The following is a 16,239-nucleotide window of genomic DNA, read 5'->3' on the forward strand; positions in this document are numbered from 1 at the left end:
GGCCTCGAAGCCAATCAGAAGACACTTTCTGCAGGGTGGGCGGGGAGAACTGGAGCGAGGACCACTCCTTCTCTCGACTCTCTCCGCCTCGCTCGCTTTGGTGCTCCAACCTCTCCACCTACACACTTCCATCCATTCCTCCTACACACCCCATCTCCCAAATTCACCCCCCCCCCCGCTTTCTAAGTCGCAGACTGCCAGGCAGATGTACGTCGGAGTAAGCACAAGGCCTCCAACATCCAGGGCACAAATACACATCTGGGTGCAGCACGCCCTACCGCCCATAGATAGAAAACCACGAACCTCACCCACCTCCCTGTTCTAGAGTCCCAAACATTACTCCCTCTATTTCCCCTCTCTGCAGAGATGCCCTCCTCACTCTAGTTACAGAGAAACCTGATGGTAGACAGCCTACATGATGGGCACATAGTGACATAGACGCTCCAAGCCTCATGCATCCATACATACTCCCAGGCGGGGTGGTGTGGTGTATCTTCCCACATACAGACACTGCAGACACAATAGGCAAAAACAACTCCACAGGGCCGTGTCCACACACCCTGTGAAGCACAGGTAAACGGTAGACCTCCTGTTAGTTAGCACATAGACAAAAATACCTGCATTCTCACTGCTGGCAATGTCTGCACTAAGTGTTTTCTTTTTAAAATTTTTAGCAAGAACACTGTATTGTCACACGTTGATTCTACGTATTAATTGATTCCATTGTGACCTACTTGTGCCCTTTAAACCATGTTCACCTGGTTACCCTCTTTTGCCCCTTCCCACTCCTGATAACCCCTACTCTTTCCACAAGTATCCCTTTTATTGCCATGTCTTTTTTTTTGGAATGGGGGGGTGTCGAGAAGGAACCCATTGAATTTTGTTAGTGTTGTTTATAGGAGCACGGGCAAGGGCTTCTTTACAGCATTGTAGGCACTGTACTAGTGACTGCACCCCTAAAGTAAATGTCTCTCCCTACCTCACCAACTATTAATTGTGTATAAATCTTCAGGGTGGGGTGGTACCTCATAAGCCCCTCCTCTTTCCATGATAGAGTGTTAATGGGCCCACTCTTGTGGAGATCTTGTGCAGGTGATCCAGCTGTTGTTAACTCAATAGCCAAGTCATGACTGGAAATCATCATTCCATACCTCACCCCCCTTCTTCTGGTTCTTAAATTCTTCCTACCCCTTCTTCCATGATGTTTCCTGAGCCTTGGAAGTATTGGTATATATGTGTCCTCTCTATGACTTGGCATCCAATAGCCTCTAATTCTCAGTATTTTGACTAGTTCTAAGTGTCTTCCATCATCACCGACCAAGTATCTATTTTGTATCTCTCCATGACCTGTGATCTATCTGTCTACTTATCCATCTATCTATCCTTCCATCCATCTGCACCAAATAAAATCACGTACACCCAGCACCCACTTTGAATGTATTTATATCCTGGTACAGACTTAGCACACCCACCCATCCCACTCCTCACACTAGACTTCCTAACCTTTTGATTCACCGCTTCAAAATAAGACAAAAGTTAGCCACCCTCACACTTGCTCTTTGGAAGAAAAAGGATGCTGTCAAACCAAGCAGTGTTGCGGTTATCACTGGTTTTGGCCCTTTGGGCCCATGCTGGGGCAGGATGTGGTTTAGAGAGAGGCTGGAAAGCAGAGATATGGAAAGGAACATCTGGGGTATGTAGCTTGACCTTTTTGTGGTCTCTAAACCTCCTAGCCTGTCAGGGTAGTATAGCTGACTGTGTCACATGATACCTCCTAGCCTGTCAGGGTAGTATAGCTGACTGTATCACATGATACCTCCTAGCCTGTCAGGGTAGTATAGCTGACTGTATCACATGATACCCAGGTGGTTGGGATCCCTTTGAGAAAACTCAAGTCCTCCTCAGCTAAGTTCTCCAAGGAGGGACAGGGAAAAAAATTACTGCTTAGAGTAGAGAGGAAGAAATGCCTGGTGTCTCTGAACAGGACAAGGGACCTCAAACAGCCAAGCTGCAATGGATCCCACTGTCACAGGCCAGCCACACTAGGACTGTTGAATGCTTCTATTCCACTGAGTGTCTAGGTCATGGCTTTCCTTGTTAAAGGGAGAATGAGTGGGAGGGATATACCAGTGTCCACTCAGGTTGGGAACATGATTAGCCAGCTTGGGGCTCCGAGCTGAGCTGAAGGCTGGCTGGGATTCCAGGGTTGGGGTGTAGGGGTGTCTCTCCCAGCATGTTTGGGACCCACCCACCCCTGTAACAGCAAATCTGTTCCCCAATCTGTCTCTGGCACATCTTTAGTCCCCCCCCCCCTCCACCAAATGGCAGGATGTCCTAGGAACTAAGGTCCTTGCCTAAATGACAAACACATCTGTAGCCTCTGCCTGTGCCAACTTCCCCTGTGCTTTTACTCCAGGACCCAGAGGGGAGACGGAAGGGGGAAACAGAGGGGCAGAGAGGATATCAGATCTGGACTCTGCCTTTCCCAAATTAGAGCTGAGGAATTCGGGATTTGGTGAGTCTGCGGTAAAGTCTTCGAGTTGCTAGGCAACATTGCTCTGCAGGCTCTGCTGCCTCTGGGCCCTTCTTCCTGCTGGTCAGAACTAAAAGGAGGGGTATCTTTACCCCCCTCTTCCAACTCCCACACAGCACCTCCCTCCCTCCCTCCTGTAAGACACCTTTGTGTGGGGTGAGGGTGTCTGAACACTGGCAGACCCATGGGATACCAGATACGGCAACTGTCAGTTCCAACCACAAAACAACCATTTCAGCAACAGCCCACTTGAAGTGCCCACACAGAACTGGCCTCAGTGCTTGGCCTGGGGGATGGGCAGGCTTCAAGGTGAGGAAAAAACAGACAGAGAGGAAGGCAGAGCCCAGATTGAGAAGACAGACACACTCACAACTCAAATACACAGAAGTAAGTGAAACACACACACACAGACGCAAAGGCACACAACACTGGCTGCTCATATATCTTCAGGAACACCCTGAGCAGGCTGTCACACTGTGACATCCAACACTTCTTCCTGTTGGATTCCATCACTGCCTCGGAGCACAGCTTAAGGCTAGTGGGAAACCTCTCTTCTGGACAAGGTGCCTGGACTTTGTCAGCAAGGTGAGCTGATTGGGCTCTGAACCCATGGTTTTCTAGGTGAGCTTGGAGAAGGGACAGGAGCAGCCTGGGGCCCTTGTGAGTGACTGCATGCATTTGGTCTTTGGCAACGTGATGTCAGGTTATGCTTCTTACCACAGCCTACTGAACTTTAGGGTCTGGGTGTAGGAGGTCAAGTTTTAGAGAATGTCTTAGGGCTAATTTGGCTTAGACCTTGAAGCTTATATTTTTTGACACCTCCAGTTTCAACAGTCCTGCCCATTTGCTAGCTCCCACAACTGTCGAAGGCAAGGATTACAGACCTGGAAAGAAGAGTTCTAGAAAGGGCCAGGGTTAGGGAGTGTGCCAGGGTATGCTACTACCCTGGGCTGGAGCCAGCAAGAATTGTGGAGGCAAAGACTAGAAGGTAAGGCAGGTAGAAGAGATGGTGCAACCAGTGAGAGGGTAAAACATAACTTAGTGCAAAGCCTCTGTGGTCCAGGACATATCTTTCTTGGGACAGATGGAGATGGGACTTGGAGAGGATTCTTCCTAGTAAGCAGAAAGGGGTGGTGGTGGGAAGGGTGAGGTGTCACGTGACCATCTAGTTGCCAATACTTGTGGCTTCCCCTCCTGGGAGTGGGCCCTCTCTGAACATAACATCCCCGCTCAAGCCCACAGAGAGACTCCATAATAAGAAGGGGTGGGAAAGCTGGAGGCTTGTGCCTTTGGCAGAGCTGATCTGGGGCTTCTAAGGTCAGGTTTTACCCATTTGAGTGGAGGGAGTGGGGGTAGCAGGAAATTCAGTTTTCTCTGCAAATATTTCAGCTTTTGCTGTAGTCGTATTTTTAGCAACCTGGTTGGCAGAGAAGAAGCCTGGGTACATTTTTAAAGGGGCCTGTGCCAGACTGGAGGGCTCTTTCCACCCCTAACCCACATGTCAGGAAGGAGGGGGAGGAATGAGAACACATGGCAGAAGGGTTGCATTCAAACTCAAAATTCAGGGTTGCTGGCCCTGCTGACCACGAAGTCATCCTCACTAACAGCCATTATTCGCCACCAGCACCCTTACCATCTACAGCATCTTCAAGACAAGTAAATATTCCCTGAACTTGTGCTGTGAAGAATGCTGTGGGGACACAATATAGAATTGTATAATATGTGGTTCACCCTCCATGTCTATGGATGTGAATGTATGGGCTAAGCTAACTGTAAGCTGCCAATATTCAGAGGGGAAGAAAAACTCATCTATACCACTCAGACTTCCTTTCTTGTCATCATCCCATGATACAGTATAAGAATCATTTACATAGCATTTACATTGAATTAAGTCTTATGCATAAGCTAGGGAAAGTTTAAAATATACATAGAACCTGCCTAGGGCACTCGCAAACATGTCGTTTTAAACAACTTTTAAATTATTAAAAAAAATCTTATGTGTGTCTGTATATGTCTCTGTGTGGGTATGTGCTGATGAATGTAGGTGCCCATGGAGACCAGAAGAGGGTATTAGATTTCCCCTGCAGCTGGAGTTACAGGCACTTAAGGGGAGTAAAACTTAGGGTCTCTGTAAAAACAGTACATGCTTTTAATGGCTGAGGTTTCTTTCAGCCCCAAATATGTCATTTTGTATTAGAGACCTGAGCTACTGGGAAATCTCCCAATGGATATTCAGGGACAGACTCAGAAAGAAAGAACCAGCAACAATGAGGAATGCTAAGCTAAATCCAAATAGTGTGTTACGGAGGGCTTCCACGGACATCATCCCATGTGGCACTTTTTATAGCATATTAACACTTTTAACCCCCTTTTCTTGGGCCAAGATATGTGAAATGCCCTGTTATTTGTGTGGTACTAGGTCTCCAGTGTGATACAGAACTGGGGCTGCAGCGTGTTGGGTTTCCTTTAAAAAGCACCTCTCAGGTCTGGGGAAATGGTGCCCGTCATGCAAGCATGAGGACCAGTTTGGATCCTCAGCCTCACCCCTCTGGGGGAGGGGTGGGGAGATGAATAGATCCCTGGCGCTCATTTCCCAGGTAGCCTGCCTAACCAGTGAGTTCCAGATTTGATGTGAGACCCTGTCTGAAAAATGATCTGGAGAGTCACTGAGGAAGACATCTAGTATTAGTGTCTACAAGCACTCGACCCATGTGTGTGCATGCACACCTGTTCCCCCCAACTCCGGCAGAACCTCAGGCTTTGTGTGGCAGGTTGTGTTTGATTTAAAAGTTAGTCCTCTCCACTTCCCTCTTGGTTCTTGTGCAGAAAATAAAAGCAAGGAACCATACATACTGAATGAATGACACAGACAGTCACTATTACGGGAGCTGAGAATTTGGATGAGCACAAAGACTTTCTGAAGAAAGCTGGCCTGAAGCAAGGTGTGGACCCAGTGAAGAGGTCTGAGAGTGGGCAGAGCACATGGGAGGCAGGTGCAAATTTTGTGAGCCAGGTTGTTCATTTCAGGTCACTGAACTTATGCAACCTTTGCCCTGACTGGAGGAACCCCGAGGACTGAAGTCTTGATCTCTTTCCCTAGATACAAGGCAACGGTGTGTGTGTGTGTGTGTGTGTGTGTTACGTTTGAAGTTCAGTGTCTCTTTGCCATCTGTGGTGACATACTGGGGTATGTCTAGACCATGAGAAAGCAAACCAAATGTTACTCACTACCAAAGTGCTCAGCCTCAATACTCTTTAGAGCTCTCCACAGCTTGGCCCACCACTTCTTTTCTGAGATGAGACTCAGTGTGGTCCAAAATCCTAGATATGGCTTGACTCTTGTCCCTGTATTCTCTCAAACACCTGCTTCTCCTACCTCTTCCACTCATTCAGTTTGCTTTCTGCTTATCCCATGAGTAATAGCTTCTTCTGGCTGATCAGTACCTGCTGGACAAACACATCTTACTGGAACATTTACCCAGCAAGTGTATTTTAATAACATGGCAGCAAGCATTTAATATCATCTGAATAGCAAACTCCAGAAACACCCTGAAAATAACCTCGTCACTAGTCAGAGGTCCAGACACATGCATGTTTTAACATATATAATATATAATATATAATACACACACACACACACACACACACACACACACACATATATTCATGTAGCATTGGCTTGCCTCAAACTTGCTATAAATAGCCAAGGATCTTGAACTGCCGATTCCCCTGCCTTCATCTTCTGAGTGCTCAGATTATAGGCATGTGCTACCACACCTGTTTTATGTGATGCTGTGGATGGAGCCCAGGGATGAGTGCTTGCTAGGAGAGCATTCTATCAATATGGCTACATCCATAGCTGCATTTTAATTGGCTTTTACAGAAAGTCAATTAGTGAGTTACAATTCTTCTATTATTCCTTAGTCTGTTTAAGGACCTTTGTGCCTTTTTGTCACTTAGCTTGATAGGTGAAAAAAAAAAAAAAAAAAAAAAACAACTCTTGTTCAAGCAGCAACGTCAGTACCCGTATCTAAGTGACGGTTCTAGCCACTCTGCTCTTTTTGTCTACCTCAGAGAAGCCTGGGGATAAGTTCTCCAGGAGATGAATGAACATCATCTCCCAGCTTGTGTGTCTACGGTCAGTTTTGTAGCCCTGTGCCTCATGGTGATGCTCCCTGGAAGCTTGGAGTGGTTGTTCTGATCATATGCTTTGGTCTATGAATGGTTCACTAATCAGCTTTTATTAATACTTTTAAGATGCCTTTTGATTTCACTAATATAAAAGCTAGTCGCATCGTATATTTGGATACAAAGTATCTATCCATCCTTCATCATCAGTAATTTTCAACTCATCACCAACTTTAATTTATATCTCTTATAATTTCTCATTATTATTTTATTTATAGACACCTAACATATGTATGTCTGAAATATAAGGCCTCATTAGTACCTATTTTTTAAACTTATGATTATTATTATTTTTAAAGATTTATTCATTTTATATATGTGAGTACACTGTCACTGTCTTCAGATATGCCAGAAGAGGGCATTGGAACCCATTACAGATGGTTGTGAGCCACCATGTGGTTGCTGGGAATTGAACTCAGGACCCCTGGAAGAGCAGTCAGAGCTCTTAACTGCTGAGCCATCTCTCTAGCCCTAAACTTATGATTATTATACTGTGAGTTTTGTAGAGAAAGATATGAAATTCTAGGGACCCAGTGTAACATGGTAGCATTTCCTAAGAGAGTGATACTTAAGTATACAGCATCCAGACACCAATAACTGTGTATAGGCTGAGTTAATTTGATTGTGGTAATCATTTTATAATGTACGTGTCTTAGTTAGGGTTACTGTTGCTATGATGAAACATCATGACCAAAACCAAGTTGGAGAAGAATGGATTTATTTGGCTTATACTTCAACATCATAGTCTATCACTGAAGGAAGTCATGGTAGGAACTCAAACAGGGCAGAAACCTGGAGGCAGGAGCTAATGTAGAGATCACAAAGCGATGCTGCTCGCTGCTTGCTGCCTTGCTCTCTATATCTTGTTCAACTGCTTTCTTATTCAACCCAGGACCACCAGCATAGGGATGGCACTATCCACAATGTATTGGGACCTCCCACATCAATCACTAATGAAAAGAAAGTACGCTATGGGCTTGCCTACAGCCCAATATTTATGGAGGAATTTTCTAAATTGATGTTCTCTCCTCTCAGATAACTATAGCTTGTGCTAAGTTGACATCAGACTAGCCAGCACAGTACACATATACCAAATTATCACATTGTATACACTTTTCATTATATTTATTAAGGAAACAGAAAGTATCAAATAATAAGGAGACATTAGAATTATTTAACCATTGTAGCTTTAGCACATTATATAGGATATAGTAGACAATGATATTTTTTCTATTAATTGAATGAACAAAGGGTGAAATTAATAAAAGTATGTCAAGAGGAAGTAAGATTTAGAGTGCAAAGTGCCTATTGCAGTAATCAGGCATGACCTTATGGGAAATGGGGCAGTTTTTTTTTTTTTCCACCCAGAGGCCCTCTACTTCTTCAACAAGAAGAACACTTGCTGTTTTTACAGAGGACCCAAATTCAGTCCACAGGACCCAGATGCCAGCTCACAACCATCTATAACTCCAATTCTAAGGAATCTGATGCTCCCTCCCGGCTTCTGGTGACACTGCACACATATTATGCGCATATACACACATAGGCAAAACACTCATACACATAAATTAAATGAATTGAAAAAAGAAGAAGACTAAAAAGGGAAGCCTTTCTGAAGGAGACAGATTCTCATGCCTCTGCAATCTGGTCTTAGGCTTCCATTCTTTTGTGCTGAGACACAGCGATGTGTTTTTCATATGTCCTCATTGAGGAGGCTGCTTTGTGGGAACATGGCAGATACACTGTGTCAGGGCTTGAAGACCAGGAAAAAGCCAGGTTTGCACCCTTGACTTGGTTTAATGCTGTTATTTATTTCAGTTTTAACATTTTTTCCTTTGATCTGTTGAAGCAGTTTAATGTCATCTCACTTATGCCCAGCAATGTTCAAGGTAAAACTACAGTCTAGGTATTGGACAAGAGAGGGCAAGGTAGGCAGCCATTTTGGTAGCAGTGAGCCTGGGCAGATCCCGTAAGAGAAACTTGCCTCTGAGCTCAAACTCACTGTCTAAGAGAGGCTCTATCTAGAGATAATATCAGAAAGCTCTATTTTGTTTGTTTATTTATTTATTGTTAGTTTGTTTGTCAAGACAGGGTTTCTCTACGTAGTCCTGGCTGTCCGGAAACTTGCTCTGTAGACCAGGCTGGCATAAACACAGAGATCTGCCTGCCTCTGCTTCCCAAGTGCTAAGATTAAAAGCTTGCATCACCACCTCCCAGGACATTTCTCTCATGAGATATTGAGATGTTATTGATCCCATATTGCTTGAATAACTTCATATGCTAATGTGTGCTCTGGTTTGCTTTCTGTTGCTATGATAAACACCACGACCAAAAAGCAATTTGGGAAGGAAGGAGCTTATTTCATCTCATGCTTACTGTCCATCATCCAGGGAAGTCAGGGCAGGAGCTCAAGGCAGGACCTATAGGCAGGAACTGAAGTAGAACCTGTGAGGAATGCTGTGGACTCTTGCTCAATTTTTTTTTTTTAAATAGAACCCAGGGGCTGGAGAGATGGCTCAGAGGTTAAGAGCACTGACTGCTCTTCTAGAGGTCCTGAGTTCAAATCCCAGCAATCACATGGTGGCTCGAAACCATCTGTAATGGGAATGGATGTCCTCTTCTGGTGTGTCTGAAGACAGTTACAGTATACTCATATAAATAAAATAAATAAATATTAAAAAAATAGAACCCAGAACTACCTGCTCCAGGTAGCACCACCCACAGTGGGCTTGGCCCTCCCGCATCAATAGTTACTCAAGATAATTTCTCAGAGACATGCCCACAGGCCAATCTGATGAAACCAGTTGAGGTTTCCTCTTCCCAGGTGGCCTCTAGTTTTCATCAAGCTGATAAACCCTAAGCAGTACAATGGCTTCTGTCTACTAGGACAAGCCAGTCTCTGTTGGGTGAATAAAGACTAAGGCGTGACTACTATAAGGAGCTAAAGATGTAACACCTACCCATGTCTTTAAACCTCCAAAAATTATCTTGTGCTGAAACTTCCCAGGCGCTTCCTCACAGTAAACTTATTGGTATAGAAACGTCTCTTACCCTTAAACTTTAGGAAGAAGGAGACATTGATAGAATCATTCGCACTGGCTATTGTGCAGTGTAGCTACGATATTGGTGAACAATTACAACCCTGTCACTGTAGCTTCCTTATAGGTCCTACCCAGAATGAAAGGCATTTCACACTGCCTGGTGGGGGGGGGGGATCGTGGTAGGAATTTGCTTATTTGGGCCAATGTATTTCCATATGCAAAAATAAGAATACGTTTATCCAGATAACATGCCCTTCTTGCACAACATTGGGAAGTGAGTTTGTTTTCTTGAGTTCTATTTTGAGTAAGTTTTGGTCAGACTAGAGCCCTGAAAAATATGAGATTACTAATCCTAAGCTTTTGCTATTCTGCAGTTTGTGTGGAACATTGAAGTGTGGGCGTTGATATTGTTTGGGTTGTTGTGTATTTGTGTTAGTTTTGCTTTGCCTTCACTGGTTTGCAAGTTCGAATGGGGTGAGGGGGAGGAGAGCTGGACATGACTTGTTTCTGGGTTGGATTTTTAGTTGGAATGTTCCTATGGCTTAGAAGACATGCTAGGCAAAACTGTGTCTCCTTCTGACCCTGAGGCATCAAGAAACTCCACTAATATTTCAACAGTTCTTTAGTCTCTGTACAGACTGTGTCTACACAGTCTTATATAGTATATGCTTTATATAAGCTGACTAACAAAATGGATAAATGTCCACGACAGGGTGCCAGAGACCAACATAACCAGCCCCCCCCCGGGGGGGGAGGGAAGAGAGACAGAGACAGATTTTATATATATATATATATATATATATATATATATATATATATAGAGAGAGAGAGAGAGAGAGAGAGAGAATGTCAAGTTTGACCCTGAGAGAAGACATAGCACATCCTGTTGCACTAGGTAGAAGAGTGTAGCCCTGATACATTACAATATGTTCAGTGGGTGTCAGGTCATGACAATGCACCCATTGTTTTGACAAGATGGGGTCCACATGTGTGCCTGTTACTTCCAGGGATTCTCTGATGACAGTCTCTGAAAACTCTAGGGACAACTAACAAATCAGACAGGAGTTCGTATAGCCTCATGCAGCCTCGCTCTCCTAATTGGTTGTCCTTGTTTGGTTTTGCTTTGTTGAAGGAACCGTTATAGAATCTGAGGTGACCACTCAGAGTTTCCTCAGTCACACAGGAAACTTTGTCTCCTGGTGTCTCATTATTTCTTATTGCCCCCTATAACCTCTCCATGTTGTTCCAAGTTGGGGGCACAAGCTTGCTACACTTAGAATTACTAGCAATTAAGGAGGTGTCCCTTAAGAGAAAGATGAAAACTAAAAGGCTTTAAACATTTTATCTCTTTCCAGATAACAGGTCTGCCTGCTACATCTTTAAATAAAAATAAAGGCTTTCAAGGTTAGCTTTGGAAGGAGACAAAGTAAAGGGAGAAGGATGTTCATGCAGAGTTCCTTGCTTATCTAACCTTTGCAGCTCCTTAGGCAAAGAGAGTAATTGATAATCCATAAACAGCTACCAACCTATCTATTCCAATGTCTGGAAGGGGCAATTAATTGTCAGCCCAATGATAAAAATTCGCTGCCCATTCTTCAGTGACTGTGTGCTTGCTTCCTTTGAAGTGGTCATTACCTTTAGACAGGACTGACTTGTGTCAGGGAGCTGAGACCTCTGGGACAGTGGGGTTCTTTTTGTTTCTTTATTTTCATTACTATTACTGTCAACATCATTATTGTCATTATAAGCCAGCATGAACACATGCGTGCACAGGCTCATGGGCTGAGTTTATCTTGAATTAAAGCAGATTCTGTAAGTGGGGAAGGTCTGAAAACATTTTCTTGGGAGCATTTCCTGTGCCAAATGTTTATTATGAGCATTTACTGTATTTCATCTGTTTCATGCTGAGTGATCCATGTTATGTCCGTTTGGGTAGAAGGTATAGAAATCCAATTTATCTTAGCATAAGCATTGATTCACCGAAAGGGTCAAGTGTTGAGTTTCAATTCAGTCACCATGAAGTAAACTAACCCCGTTTACCACACATTCCCTTCCTGAATTGTGGTGTTACCAGTAGCTTCTGAAACTGCTAGCTATATAATCTTCCTTATAATCAATGGTTTTAGGTATTCTGCCATAGTAATGGAAAGCTGACTAACAAAATGGGTAAATGCATATGACAGGGTGCCAGAGACCAACATACCCCCCATAGAGGGGAGAGAGAGACAGAGAGGGAGAGAGAGACACACACACATACACACAGAGACAGAGACAGACAGACAGACAGATAGACACAGAGAGAGACACACACACACACACCACACACACACACACAGACAGAGAGAGAGATAGAGACAGAGACAGAGAGAGAGAGAGAAACAGAAACAGACAGACAGGAAGACAGAAACAAACAGACAGAGAGAAACAGACAGAAAGAAAGAGACAGAGACAGAGAGAGATACAGACAGAGAGACAAAGAGACAAAGATTTACAGAGAGACAAAGACACACATCTTTTAAAATGATTTAATTAAAAAATTTTTTGTATGAATATTTTGCTTGCATGTATGTATATGCACCATGTGCATGCCTGATGAAGACCAGCATGTTGGATCACCTAGAACTTCGAGCCTCTATGTAGGTGGCCTTGTATGTTTTGGGAATCAAACCCAGGTCCCCTGGAAGAGCAGCAAATGGTCTTAATTACTGAGCTACTTCTCCAGCCCTAAGAAAGGGACTTTGTTTTGTATTTTGACACAGGGTTTCTCTGTGTAGGCCTGGCTGTCTTGGAACTTGCTTTGTAGACCAGGCTGGCCCTGAACTCAGAAAGCCACCTGTTTCTGCATCCTGGGAGCTAGGATTAAGGCATGTGCCACCATTCCCAGCTGGAGAAAGGGATTTTCTTTTATGGACCATGTGAATGGGTCGGAGAACAACCTGCCAGAGTAGATTCTCTCCTATGTGAGTAGCAATCAGGATCTAATTCAGATGTGAACCAGGGATCTAATTTAGGACAATTCACCAGGCCTGGTGGCAAGCACCTTTACCTATGAGCCACATCACACCAGTGCAGTGTCCTTTCCTTTTATGGGGTTGGCATGCCAACAGTCTTCTTAGCTGCACCATATGGAATAACTAACATAGCAGTGCAGAAATGTATCTCTAGCTCCTTCCGTGTGACTCTTGGCTTTGCTTTCTTTTGCTGCCAGCACCGACCCTGAGCTTTTGGCTATTGGTCACCTTGAACTTAAGCCAGGAACTTGGGATCCAAGAGGAAATGCAATCCTTCAATCCTAAATTCATCGATAATACTTTAAAAATTCTTGGAGAGGTTGCTCAGCTCTAGATGGGGGGGCTCTTGCCCTTGCCTGTGTCAATCTGTGTGGTAAGGGAGAGGAAATGTTATAAGTAACCCAGCCCATGTGGTCTGACAGGTTGCTCTCTACCTGCAGTGTCCTCCATGCTTTTGCTTGGAGTTGGAGGGAAATCAGGGGTCCACAATGGAAGGACAGTGTGCTAGACAGTGATTAAAGAAAGCCTGCCTTATTATATAATGTATAATAATATGTAGTCTTAGTATATCAAGTCATGTCATGATCAAGATAATCCAATGAAGCAAATGTATTCGTAGACAAGGACTTCAAGGGGGAAGCAGTGGCTAAGTAGCTTGAGCAAGGGCATACAGGTAATAGGCAGCAAACCTACAGTTCCCTTTAATGTCAGCCTCTGCACTATTTGGTCATTTCTACTGCCTTGATAGGTTCCTTTACAATCTATATACATCATAGTGTCAGAGATCCATTTGCACATCAGGAAATCATCTTCAACCCTTTGTTCCCTTCTAGGAGAAGCCACCTCAGCATCAAAGGCACTTTGAAGTGTGTACTTCCTTCTAGAGTAACAAGCCTAAACAAAACCAGGCACTTACTGGATGCTTAATAAGGATGAGATGACTGGATTCAGGGCTCAGAATGATGTTGGGTCTTTTATGTTTCTCCCTGTCTTTCAGCAAGGGTTCCCTCAGAGGCTTTCTGCTGGTTATATCCTCAGATAGGTATGATATAAGAAAGATAACCAGTTGTTGACATTCTAAAACTTTCAAGGAAAAGAGATCATCTTACTATGTATCCGTACAAGACAATTTTGGGGAGGGCTCTAAGTACGTATGCCTTGGGAATTTGCCCATTGTGTTAGGCAGCTTTCCATTCCTGTGACAAAGTTCTGGAAACCATCAGTTGTAAGGAAGAAAGATTTTTTTTTAACAGCTCACAGCTTCAGAAAGTCCCAGCCTGTGTGCCTTTGGCCCTGTTGCTTTGGGTCTGTGATGGGGCAATACCTCGCGTTGCTCATATGTGGTGGAGGAGGTCATTTACCTCATGGGAGCAAGGAAACAGAGGGAGGAAAGGGTCAGGATCCAGAGACCTGACTTCCTCCCACTGGGAAGAAACTACTGATCTGTCAAAAATCTGTCTGGAGATCAAGTCTTTAACACACATGGGCCTTTGGAAAGCATTCAGGATCCAACCTATAACACCCACCACACTGACATATATTCTAGGACCACATAGAGTCAGGGTGATGGTGGCCAACCCCAGGAAAGGATGCTGGCAGTTAAAACCATTTTTTTCCACCAATTTCTAGCAAGGTGGAATCATTAAGATACAGAGCTGTGTCCATATCTTTACTTCTCAGTGTCTCCTGGCACTTCCGTTGCAACGCTGCTTGCTCATTGTGCCTTCTTTTCTTCTCCACAGAAGCTGTCAATGCCTGCAGAATTTGGCCCTTCATTTTGAGACCCCAGCATCTAGCATAGTGCTTGACCTACAGCAGAAGTTCAATAAATATCTACTGAATGAATGCTATATACTGTTATGGTTTACATAGTTTACAATGCTATGGTTAAAAATATAAGCATTCTCCAAAGGTCTACTACCTAGCGTGTACCACAATAAAAACTGTTCAAAAGCTCAAAACCTGCTGTATAATTTATCAGTAAATTACAAGTACCTCGCCAAAAAATTTTTATGTGTGCACCTCATTTCAAATCAGACATCATGAAAATTTATGTGCCACATGTTATAAGCCTTGCACTCAGCTGGGTGCAGAGGAGGTGAGGGAGGCTGCAGGAAGGAGGGTGGAGGCGCAGCCTATGTGGAGCCTCTGATCTTGTCGGGAGGCAAGAGAACCATGGCAATTAGGGAGCCTCTCCAGGACAACATGCAATAAGTTTCTCCATCTGAGCTCCGGTGCTCCGTGGGGGAAATCTAGGGTCTCTTTAGGTTCCCAGGAGGAGCTTGGGGTCATATTCAAGACAGGGTTAGAGGAGTGACAAAAAGAACTGGATAAAAAAATGACACGCAGAAAGGTTAAAGACTTCAGATGACTCAGGTTGGAGAAGAGAAGGCTGAAAGGAAACTGAATCATTTTCTTCAAGACAAAGAAGGGCTCTGGCTGGGGGATGATGGCCAGCTGTCCTCCGTTGCCTCTGCATGCGGAGCAAGGGGAACTGGGCTTAGACCGGAGGCAGGGCTAAGATTAGAGAGCAGGAAGAACTTGGCAGTGAAGGATGTTGTATAACCTACTTTTTGAGACAACTTGAGGACTGAAGAGACTCCCACACTCCTGGTCTGGGCCCAGTGGACCAGTACGCAGGTCTGATCTGGCTGGCTGGCTGCAAACGGAGGAGGTGGTCCTGTGGCTGCCTCTCTCCGTGTCCTCGATTTCCCGTTCCCAAATTTTGGAGCTGGTAAGGCAGCACCTCCCCCACCCACCACGCGCTGCACCAGTGTTCCTGGGCTGGGTAATAATGCCTGTCATTTCCTTTCCCGGGGGAGTGGGGCTGCAACCGCCCTGACAGCCCCGAGGGATTGAAGGCAACTAAAAATAGTGCATTAAATATAATCTGTTGAGGGGCACATTTGCATTGCTTTTCTTTACCCCCGCTTATCTCTTCATCCTTTCTGGTGTGCCAGGTCCTAGGTCTAGCTCTGGGCATTGAGAAACAGGTTCTGGGTACCAGCTGTTCTCACTGAGTGATGGAAGGATTGGCAATATTCGAGATCTGGGGGTAGTCATCCATCAAAAATACAGCTGAGGGTTCTCAGGGGGTACTCCTGGCCCTCCTCCCTTGGGCCTCTGGGTCCTTTGGAACCCTTCCGTGCTGGAAGAGGAGTTGGAAGTGGGGGAGGTAGTGTTGACAAGGAGAGCCAGCCAGGGCTTTGTTCTCCCATCAGCCACTTCCGTCTGCTACACAATCTCTCTGAGGTTAAATATTAATTAAGAACAGAATGACAGTGAGAACTGAACAGTGTCACTTTCTGTCCCAACATAAATGCTAATTTCCTTACAGGTATAAAGTAATTCTGGGGTGGGATTGGCAGCCCAGAGAATAGCTGGAGAGGGAAAGGAAGCAGGAGATGGGTGGTGGTAGTGGTGGTGATGGGGTCATCCTCAGAACTGGTAAGAGGGTCACGAGACA

The 16,239-nt window shown here is 44.6% G+C and overlaps 1 long non-coding RNA gene across 1 annotated transcript; it reads left to right on the forward strand.

Moving 5' to 3' along the window:
- Positions 1 to 2,698: 2,698 nt before the first annotated feature.
- Gm46107 lies at positions 2,699 to 14,734 on the forward strand. Its single transcript, XR_001779124.2, has 2 exons — positions 2,699 to 3,118; positions 14,516 to 14,734. It is a non-coding gene; the product is annotated as a predicted gene, 46107 (long non-coding RNA).
- The last annotated feature ends 1,505 nt before the right edge of the window (positions 14,735 to 16,239 follow it).

The sequence above is a fragment of the Mus musculus genome, chromosome 9, assembly GCF_000001635.26.
Source record: "Mus musculus strain C57BL/6J chromosome 9, GRCm38.p6 C57BL/6J".
In the NCBI taxonomy this organism is placed as follows: Eukaryota; Metazoa; Chordata; class Mammalia; order Rodentia; family Muridae; genus Mus; species Mus musculus.